General features: G+C 35.8%; 1 pseudogene; it reads right to left on the bottom strand.

Annotated features, from left to right (window-relative positions):
* Positions 1-6,521: 6,521 nt before the first annotated feature.
* On the bottom strand, positions 6,522-9,945 carry LOC149164782 (expansin-A8 pseudogene; annotated as a pseudogene).
* Between the last annotated feature and the right edge of the window lie 1,908 nt (positions 9,946-11,853).

Raw genomic sequence — 11,853 nt, 5'->3', positions numbered from 1 at the left:
TAGCCATCCTGAATTATGATGATTTTTGAAATAAGTTAGTAGCCATCCTGAATTTTATTACTCTTGTTTTCTACCTTTACAAACTAAAAATGGTCATGTATACTTATTGATGAGAGATAAGATATCTCATCATAATAGACATAATAACTAAAAAAAAAATATTATTAAAAAACATACAACAATTTTCTTAATTAATTTTTCTTTATTTAATTTGATAATGATGATAGTATTAAAAAATGAAATAACAATTTTACTTTAAAATCTAAAATAAATTTTGAAATTATATAAATTTAAATCTCCAATAAATAAATTAGTGCATTGGTCATGTTAAATGGTATTATGTAAACCATGTGATTCAACATTCAAATTATCGCTAAATCAAACCAACAAAAAAGGTCCCATAAATTTAATACTTTTTAACAAAAAATTTAATACTTTTTAAGAGTACAGCCTTTAATATCATTGGAGATCATTTGAAAGCGAGTGATATTGTTGCATCTCATGGGCTATTAGTGCCCACATTATATAAAATGGGGATGTTGGAAATAATAATCCCAACCACCTTCTTAAAAACACTGACAAACACCATGCTTGACTGTTAACTATTGCACGTATGCAATTTTGTTTCACCTTGTATGCAATTTTGTTTACACGCGAAAGGATTGAACTCAGAACAAGTCAGAACATAAGCGTGGGAGGATTGAAGTTAGAACAGAGGTACAACGCTGACCATTCTGCAAAACAGGACAGAGTGAGTTTAGCACATTTAATGAATTTTGGGCCCACACTCCATAACACAAGTTGAGAAACCCATTTATTATGTAAAATTGACCATGTTGTGTTTTAAATATTTTCTCTGTCATGTATTAATGTCAAATTTGTATGTTGAGATAAATGTGAATGTAAAAGTAATTTGCATATTAGAGAGACCGAGAGAGGTTGAAAGTATGTGAGGGAGTGAGGAGAAAATTGTGGAGGAAATATTGGTGGGTGCATGGAAACCAATTTCAAAGACATTTACCTGCAACCCCAGCAGATTCCATTTATTACGCAAATGTGTTTTCCTATGTTTTGAAATACAATACAAAGTATGTTGTGTTGCGATGTGGTTCTAAAGCTTCATGAGTAAATTTACCGCAACCTTTTTGTTTCTACTATGTTTTTCCATGACTTATTTCCCGTGTCTTGTGTATTATTTAAGCCTCTGTGTAGTTGCGATATCATTGCTGCAACATAAGACTTACCTTGCCGCAACTGAATTCTGAGCCAGACTCTTCTCCTCTGACCCTACGAAATTTTTTCTGATCTTCTAATATGGTATCATAGCGAGTTAAACATTGTTGGTGTAAAAACAAGTGCTTTTACTAGCAATTAAAATTTGTTTTGAGGACATATTGATTTTTTTAGAATATTTACAAGCAGGTAGAAAGGTTTTTTTTTCTCACTCCGAAATGGCAACAGCAAGCATAAGCTTCACTAATCTAATGACAAAAGTTATGACTATTAGAATATTACAATGAAGGCCCTATTTTCTTCTCAAGACATTTGGGACTTGGTGGAGAATGGTTTTCAAGAACCAGTAGACGTAGAAGCATACATTGCCTTGTCTCAAGCATAAATGGATCTGTTGAGGGACAACAGGAAGAAGGATGAAAAATCCATCTTCTACATTTTTCAAGCGATTCATGAAAGTGTTTTCCCAAGGGTTGCAGTAGCAACGAAGTCCAAGCAAGCATGGGACACCCTCGAGAAAACCTACCAAGGCATGGAAAAAGTGAAGACAACAAAACTGCAAAGGTTGAGAAGAGATTTTGAAACACTTTGTATGAAAGAGTGTGAGAATGTAGACTCATTTTTTACACATGTAATTGGGTTGGTTACTCAAATCAGGTCTCATGGTGAGACAATTCAAGAAAGCGGAATAGATGAGAAAGTTTTCAAAAGTTTTCCAGCAAGGTTTGATGCCATTGTTGTGGCCATAGAAGAGACAAAGGATCTCTCACAGTTCTTAGTGGATGAGCTTCATGCATCACTAGCTTGTCATGAACATAGACTGAATAGATCAACAAGCCCCTCATTGGAGCATTCCTTCAAGACACAAGTTTCATTTGGTCAAGGTAGGGCAAAGGAAGATCATATGCTAGAGGAAGAGGAAGAAGCCCACACAGAGGTAGAAGAAGCAACTCTTCAAGACAAAGTGGAAGGGGAAACAATCAAATTCCAGGTCAAGGCCCAAGCCAAAATCAAGCACAAATTCAGAGGTACGATAAATCTCAAGTCCAATATCGAAGTATGGTCATTATGCAAAGGAATGTAGAAAGAAGCAATATGACATTAGCTACAAACCAAGTGTAAATTTCAGAAAGTAAAATTAGAACCATGATAGCATGTTTTTAGCTTGTAATGTAGCACAAGAAAAACGAAGTGATATATGGTATCTAGTTTCAGGGTGTAGCAACCACATGTCAGGGAAAGCTGAAATGTTTTCCAATCTAGATGAAAGTGTGAAATCTAAAGTGACATTAGGGACTGATAGAAAAGTATCTGTCATGGGAAAAGGAAGAGTTAATATCGTAACAAAGAAGGGGGAGAAGAAGTACATCTCAGATGTTTACTTTGTCCCTGGTTTAAAGCATAACCTCATAAGCCTTGGACAACTCATGCAAAAGGGCTACAATGTCTTCTTCGAATATGATGTGTGCACAATTTTGGATAGGCCTCCAAGAAAATAGCTAATTGCAAAGGTTCAGATGACAAACAATAGAATGTTTCCCCTAAACATAAGATCGGATTTGGAAGAAGAAGGTGCGCACGCACAACTATCAATGAACTCACAAGAGGATGGAAGAAAAGATGCAGTTGTCACACAAGTGAACTATCAAGGAGAGGCCTTATTTGCATTATTTTGTCATATAGATGACCCAATCCATTTTCAAGATGCAATCAAAGAAGAAAAATGGGTTGCGGGAATGGAGGAAGAAATAGAAGCGATAGAAAAGAATGACACATCGGAGTTAATGAACCTTCCATAAGGAAAAGAAATCATTGGAGTGAAGTGGGTTTATAAGACCAAGAGCAATGTTGACTGTAAGATTGAAAGGCACAAAGCAAGGCTAGATGTCAAAGGATACAAGTAGCAAAATGCAAGATATTATTCAGAGACGTTTGCGCCAGTCACAAGGATGGAGACAATGCATACAGTTGTGGCGATTTCCAATCAACATAAATGGAAAGTGTATAAAATGGACGTAAAATAAACTTTCTTAAATGGAGTACTGAAAGAGGAAGTGTATGTTGCGCAACCACCTGTTTATGAGGTAGAAGGCCAAGAAGACAAAGTTTCTCGGTTGAGGAAAGCTCTTTATGGGTTGAAGCAAGCACCACATGCATGGTATAGCTGTATAGATGCTTACTTGTTGGACAATGGTTTTGAAAAATGTGACGGTGAGCCTACTCTCTACATCAGAGAGAGTGATGGTAAGATTCTTATTGTCATCTTATATGTAGATGATTTGATTTTTATAGGCAGTGATGTTTTCCTCATCACTGATTTCATAGAAGTCATGAAGAGTGAATTTGAAATAACTGACTTGGGGTTGTTAAGGTATTTTTTAGGCATAGAAGTGAAGCAAACAAAAAATGGAATTTTTATCTCTCAATCAAAGTAAGTGCAGACATTTTGGAGAGGTTTAAGATGCAAAACAACAAGCCTACACCAACTCCAACTGTCATGGGGTTGAAGTTGAGCAAAGAAGATTGCAGCAGCAATGTCAATCCGACATTATACAAAGGTATGATAGGAAGCTTGATGTATTTGACTGGCACTAGGCCGGATATAATGTATGCAGTGAGTTTGGTGTCGAGGTTCATGGAAACCCTTAAGGAAACACATTGGCATGCATCAAAAATGATTCTAAGGTGTCTCAATGGGACAAAACAGTATGGCATTTTGTACACCGCAACAAGTGAGTTCAGGATGGTTGGTTACACTGACATTGATTGGGTAGGAAGTGTCGATGACAGAAAGAGCACATCAGGATATGTTTTTCATTTGGGTTTTGGAGCCATTTCATGGGCCTCCAAGAAGGAATCCATAGTTTCATTGTCAACAACAGAAGCAAAATGTGTCACCGCAATAGCAGCAACGTGTCAAGCAGTTTGGTTGAGAAGGATGTTGAGGGATCTTCACTACAACCAAGAGGGAACAACAACTATATTCTGTGACAACGCATACGCAATTGCATTATCAAAGAATAATGCTTTTCACAAGAGGACCAAGCATATTGATGCTAAATATGATTTTATCATAGAGTTGATTAATAATGATGAAATTGTGTTGCAGCATGGCAGATCATAGGAACAATTTGCTGATATTTTCACAAAGCCATTAGCACATGAAAGTTTTTTTTATCTCAGAGACTATTTGGGAATTGTCAATGACGAAAGTTGTGATTAAGGGGGGGGGGGGGGGTGTTGGAAATAATAATCCCAACCACCATCTTAAAAACACTGACAAACATGATTCTTGCCCGGTCTTGAAAGAAATCCAAGCTGCCAGGCATGGTTTGATATGCGCAAACACCTCCTACCTGCCTTGAGAACGTGAAGCATCATCACCATCACTGCGATGGGTGACTTCAACCCTGCAATCCATCCACGAAGCGTATGTCCCGAAAAAATCGGTGTGATATGTGGAAAGCCTATTCTTGTCTTCGTTCGGGTATCCTGACCCATGTGTGCCATCACCAATAACTCTAAACCACAGTCCAAACTATTGTCTGCATAAATGCCTCTGCAATTCCGACACGTGTATCATATAGTGCTAAAGAATCTGTGTGGCGTAGCTTCTGCCTTACACCATGGCCAGAGGATGCAGATCTGATCTATTTATAAGATTGGCCAATTTTATGTTCCGATTGGCAAGTGGGAAGTGCTTCTGTTTGATGGAAAGTGGTAAAGTTCTCTTCATGTGCAGAAGATCATGGTTGTGTAACGCATGCAATAATAAAGTATATTTATGAAGGCTTCACTTTAAATAGCTTAATGGGATGAACTAGATGGAGGAATGGTAGATGCAGATCAATCAAAATATAAGTGTGAACATTGTGTATGAAAATTGACAAATGGATAGGATAGGTTAGGTCAGAAAATATTGGTATCTGTAATAACATACTAATTATTGAATAGATTAATGTGACGCTTATTAGTTATAAGTAGTTTTTAATAAGGTCAAGTGGGTGTGATCTGTTTTTTAGAAGTATAATTTATTTTATAGAAGGTCAAGTTGTAGAATTGTCAATGTCTTCTGTACCCACAATGTTATTTATAACAGAAGACCACATAGTCAAGAGATGGTGGCAATTCCATAAGAAGCTTTAGTATCAAGACTAACCTGTATCGAGACTAACAAAGATGGTTTGAAGCATTTATGTCTTAAATGGATCAAGTGGGAAGCTCAAAAGTGTGGTGAAGAAAAGAGAGTGAGATTTCAAAATGGATATGAGAGCTATTGATAACTGTATCGGAGAAATGTGACAAAGAATCATTTATTGTTGTAATCTATGTTACATGTAAACATTAAGGGAGAATGTTCCACGCAATGCTTCCATGTCATGTGTAGTTGTTATTATTAATAAAGAAGAATCAGTCTAGATGTTGTTGTTTCCTATGAATTGTAATGTATGTTACATGTAAACCTTAAGGCAGAATGTTCCACGTAATGCTTCCATGTCATGTGTAGTTGTTATTATGAATAAAGAAGAATCAGTCTAAATGTTGTTGTTTCCTATGAATTATAATTGTGATCTAGATGTGTCTAAATTAATAATTTATGTACTATATATATGTGTAACTATTATGAAAAAAATAAAAAATAAAATGTAATTTATAAACTTAGCTCATCTTAAAGATCAATGCGAAATCTAAGTTCCCGTTTTCTGTGTCATATTCGGTGGAAGTTTAGTTTAGATTCAGTTGAAACAGTTATAATCTCATAATGGTAAATTTCATCTATTCAAAACAATTAAAAAAATACACACACATACTACTTTACTCCATACATCCATCAGCGGAACATGCTTAAATCGTTCCGAATTTATGTCCTGACGTAACTCTGGTTACTTCAATTTATCAAGCCGAAAGAAGATGGCTGTAGAACCAATTTGAGATTACGCAATTGTGAAAGTCATAAGAATCTCTACCAACTGTCATAAGCGATTAAAATGAAGCTATCGAGACTCCCAATTATGCAATTGAGGAGAAATATGGTACTAATACAAAATATCGCCACCCCAAGTTGGCAGTACAGCTCTATACGCGATGCATACATCAATTCTATGCTACAGCAACAATCAGAGTCGGGGGCTAATTTGCGTATCCTATTCAACATTATGAATACTAGCCTCCTGAAGTACTCTCGGAGTAATAACCACTTAAAAGCGGGTGATATTGTCGGATCACCTCCGCTTCTTCGCTTCAGCGTTACTCTTACACAAGTTAGCCTTGATACATATTAGAATGGCTTAAAATTGCAGTCCTTCGAACGTCTGGCCAAATTGCCAATTTGCAGGAGCAATGTTATAGGAAGTGATAGTTCTCCCGTTGCTGGTGGTGACCTGGAAGGACAGACTCTGCCCATTTAAATAGGAGTTGCTCTGCCAATTCTGTCCCCAGTTTCGGGACATTGTTTTCCAACTAGTGTTGGAGCCTTTGATGGAAACCGCCTCCACATCCCCTGCACCTCCTACATTGGTAATGAGTACCAAATTGAATACCAAATTGAAGTAGGAGTGCCCATTGATCGTGAATCGAACTCCTCCCTTCCTCACGCATGGCACCCTGCACGCATATATATTAACCTTGCAGCTAAGGATTTCATCCTAATTAAAGTCCAGTTGGAAATAAAACTTCAGGTTGAAGAATAGGATTATAGTGTTATCAGACTAATTAGGGTAGCAATTAATTACCTTCTGAATATGATTGGAATAATGCCACTTCTGTATATGGCGATCTGTTGAAAAGCAGGTTGAGCCATGTCGAAGTGTTGGAGAGGTGGATTGCACCATCCTCCATTGTCGTTGGGAAGAGCATTGTTAGGGGGACAGAGGTTAGTCGCAGTAACTGTCGCAGTGCTTGGTAGACACCACTGGGGGTCGTAGTGGTGGTTGCATTTCATTTGGTAGCAGGCTCCACAGGTAGCTCCATTGTTGAGAAGCGTCGTGCTCAGAGCTGCAGCATTTGTTCCATAGCCTTGGCTATATAGGTTGCCGTATCCGCACGCACCGCCTGTCCAATTAATTTCACGGTCGATTTGCTTAAGTAACATATGGTATAAAATAATTATCTAAAGCTGAAAATGAAGTCAATATTATTGAACGTACTACGCCCATGCAGCCCGACCAGGGGTTAAATTTGACGGGTGACCCTACCCGTCAAGGAATTTTTTTGTGATGTTTTTATTTTTAAACTGCCCATCATATGACTTTTTAAATTTATTTGTACAGGTTTCATCTAATTTTAAATTGTACTCATAATTGTTCAAATTTTCCATTCTTTGTTGTACCATTCGGCTCAAGTCTCATTGCTACACTTTGTTTTGAGACCTGCTGATCAAATTTTTCAACAAATTTTCCAGATTGTTCAAATGTTCTGAGTTTTTTTGTTTAAAATGGAAATAGTGATAAAATAGAAGGGAAATATATACGGAAACAACAAAAAATAATATGCAGGATACCACAAATAGTAATTTTTGTGAAATAATGTTGATATTCACCGCTAGTATTCATGACAAGTAAATTATTCATCCCTCCCAGTTGTGAAGAAGTTGTGAATAATCAATGACAATGGTAACCAGGGGTTAAATTTGAATAATGAATATATAATCAAATTAAGAAAATGTTTACATGAATTCTACACTTTCTACACTTTAGGCAGAGAAGAAAGCAAAATACAAAAATACAATCTAAAACAAAGTAAACTAAAAAACAAATTATCAAGCATTAAAATTAAACGAAGCTAAACTAACACAGATTGGAAAAACTCATAATGAGAGCCAAAATTGGCACTCCTGTAACATTTGAGGTTAAGAAAAATCGTTGTAATTTAAAACTTAGTTACTATTTAAAACTACACTAAAATAATTTAATTACAATTTAATTTTAAACTAATTTTAACACAAATAATTTATAAATTTAAATTTAGATGATTTTTTTAAGGAATTTTATATAAAACATTTCATAATCATAATTTCCCGCAAGCGAATATCTGGAAAAATTCAAAATAAACACAAATTTGATCATTTAAAATGCAATTCGACACCAAACCTAGATTGACTCTCTTTTCTTTTGTTTCTGCAATTACTCGGCATAAAATATATCCTGGTGATTACATTATACAGGGCCGATGGGTTTTGCAACTTCTCCACTTTAACACATCTTGACATGACTGAGTGCGACCATCTAGAGAAGCTTCTGGAGCGTCTCTGAAAAAAGAGAAGCTTCTGGAGCGATTTGGAGAAGTAACAAGTTTAAGAAAGCTAATTATGACCGGTTGTCAGAGTCTACAGAAGCTGCCAGAAAGTTTCTGCCAACTCAAGTACTTGGAGCACTTGGATTTATCAGCGTGCTCGACTCTTGAAGAACTATGTATATACTTCAAAGGTCTCTCACTACTGCGAGTTCTATCACTGAAAGACTGCGACAAGCTAAAGAAGCTCCCTGAGGATTTCCAATGCCTCACCTCATTGGAAGTTCTGGATGTAAGAAATTGCTCTAAGTTGGAAGGGAAATGGATAGACAGCATGCTAAAGATGAAGATGCTACAAATTTTGCGCATAGCAGGAAGCGAGTTGTTGGAGGAAAGATGGGAGAAAATTCAAGCACAACAATGCAATCAATCATGGTCTTGTGCTGTGTATACAAAGGAGGTGATCCACATTTTCAAACATGTTTTCTGTTCCCACATTATAATTAACTCTTTTTATGTTTAGATCCTAAAACATATCACAGGGAAAAAATTGCAAAGCATACATTATTTTTCCTTTCCACTCACTTTAGCTTTCTCTTCAGGGTTTATCAAATGAGGAGAATCTTCTAAAGCAGTTCCAATTAGAATTTGATAGCATGCTCACTAATGGAGAAGGAAAGCCACTGAATATATCTGGTCGTCCTCTCAACAAGCTGCTGCTTGTTATGTTTGATGGCCATCAGGAATTCTATCTTGATTATGCTTTTCCTTTTCCTTTACTTGAGGAGAGTATAGATGACTTATTTAATTTCGAAATGGTTTATTTTGGCCACCATTGGGATCAGTTGCTTAAGAAAGTGGCGGATAGAATAGTGGGGGCATGCTCCTTTTATTGCTAACGGAGACACTAAAGCATTGTTTCAAAGACTGCCCTCATTAGTTGATCATTTCGAGACGGACTTTGACCGGAAACTTACCAGCAGTTTCCAAATGACCGCGGAAACTTACCAGCAGTTTACCCCTGCCTGGAGGTCACCGGCCCGCTGCGGCAGCTGCCCAATTAAATCAATCACTAATGCGTGCCACGCCATCACTGCCATGGCATTTAGAACTAATTTGATATTTATTGTTCCGGACTTTTCCTTGAGTTTAACTGGAGTCTGGGACGGTGGGACCTCTAAATTTCTAATATTCTGCCCAGCTATATATATGAACTTGTCAGTTTTTAATATGCCGGTCAAAATAACGTTTTCGAAAATTATTTGCAAGTTAGAGATGACGTTTAAATTTTAAAATAAATCGTATTTTACGTATAAAATCGCCAAAAACTTGCATACGGGCGTCAAATTTAACCCCTGAGCCCGACGCATCGTTGCCACCGTAAAACGTAGCATGTGCGGATTGCTAGTCGCTACCTAGTGCATAGGCTGTAGCAGCTATCCCCAAGAAACCGAAGGTTGTGGCCAGTATTACGGGAGCCATTTCACAACGAAACAGATGCTCACTTAAAGATAGGTAGGTTTCCTCTTAATGAATATCTAACGCTAGAACTAAGTAGAATGGAAAGTAGAACCGATCATCTGAGTCGATGGCTGATTGGTGAACTCCAACAGATATAAAGAATCGGGAGGTTGATAAGTTATCGAAATTTCTTCCGCTAACGTCGGCACCCACCGCAACGAGCGGATATTGTCTAGATATTAATATCCGTTGGAGAGTCGTTGGGTGCACAGTGCACATGCACCGCTCGTTCAAACCTTCGGTGACATCTGCACACGGGATTCAAGAATCACGTGAATATTGCGATGACCAAGGGGTTCTTATTTTCAAAAGTCTGACCACAATATGACCGACACTACTAGAACTAGGGTTTCTTATTTTCAAAAGTCTAACCAAAATATGACTGACACTACTGGAACTAGAACTAGGGGTTTTTATTTTCAAAAGTCTGACCACAATATGACCGACACTACTGGAAAGCGAGAGTCATAAGCGGAAGAAAGTTTTTTGATGAGGACATAAAGTAACTATATGATGTGAAATTTGCTCCAACATAGATAGATAAATGAATTGGTGCTCGTGAGAGGACGAATTTTGCAACGATCAAAATTTTGAATAAATGTAGAGCAGGGGATGAAAAACCTAACTAAAATATCCGATCGTTAATGGATGTATAGTATTAACGAGCAACAAACATAGGTAGCAGCGAGTAGTGGTATGTTTTAGGAGTACTAGGATAATGGTGGACTGTGAGCGCATGTATTAATTAATGCCATCGTAATGGCTGTATGTTTTAGGAGTACTAGGATAATGGTGGACTGTGAGCGGATGTATTAATTAATGCCATCGTAACGGCTGTATAGAATAGACGAGCAATGAACATATGGGAGCAGCAGGTATAGTTGTATGTTGGAGGAGGATTAGGATTATGGTGGATTGTGGGGATGTATCAATAAAATTGTTAATTTAAAAATTGTGATGAAATTTGTGTTTATTTAATAATTTTGATGAAGGTTGTGTTTAATTTTTATGTGTATTAATGTAACCATTGTAGTAAAGATGTGTTTTGTTTTTATGTGTATCACTGTTATATAGTAGTTCATAAAAGTATGATTCAATTTTGAAAAGGTGTTAGTTTAGGTTATTTATAACTTTATTTAATTAAATAGTTAATATTTTTAAAAATAATTTAATTATATATATATATTATTAAATATTTTATATTTTAGATTGAATTAATAAAAAATTTAGAAATTTTCATTTTTATGAAATAATTATGTATTTTTTTAATTTTTTTCTATCTTTTATATATATGTATGTTAGAATAATGATTAATGTTTTATTTGTTTTCTAGTTTATTTTATGAAAATCTTATAATTTATAAAATGCACCATTAAATTGATTGAAATTAAGAGAGATAGTCTTTCAGATTAATCACATTGCAAGGATTGGGTGGACGTTTAGAACCAACTAATGTGGTTCATCCTCAGGACAAGGTGAGAAATCGATCCATCTGAGAAAATAAATAGCAAGGATGCATCATTGCACAGTGTTAGCCGTTATGTAAAAATAAATTACTTATTATCGAATGAGTGAAAGTTTATTAATTAAATAATAAAATAATAATATAAGCAGCTGACCTAGTCAATTAACTAGTCAATATAATAAGTGATTATAATAATATTAGGTAAAAGTTTGTTTTTTGCTGGTACAAATATAATATATTTACCAAATTAAATAACTCAAATCTTATAAATTCATATAATAATGTCATAGGACTATTATAAATTTATCTAATAATAGTTTGAAAATAATTAATTTTAGAATTTTATATAATAATATTTTACTAAAGAACTAACATATTTGCTAAGTTAAATAACTAAAATCTAA

This window comes from Pinus tabuliformis, chromosome 5_1, assembly GCF_031772625.1.
Source record: "Pinus tabuliformis cultivar Carrire ecotype Pingquan chromosome 5_1, CPIR1, whole genome shotgun sequence".
NCBI lineage: Eukaryota > Viridiplantae > Streptophyta > Pinopsida > Pinales > Pinaceae > Pinus > Pinus tabuliformis.
This window is presented reverse-complemented; position numbering and strand designations above follow the sequence as displayed.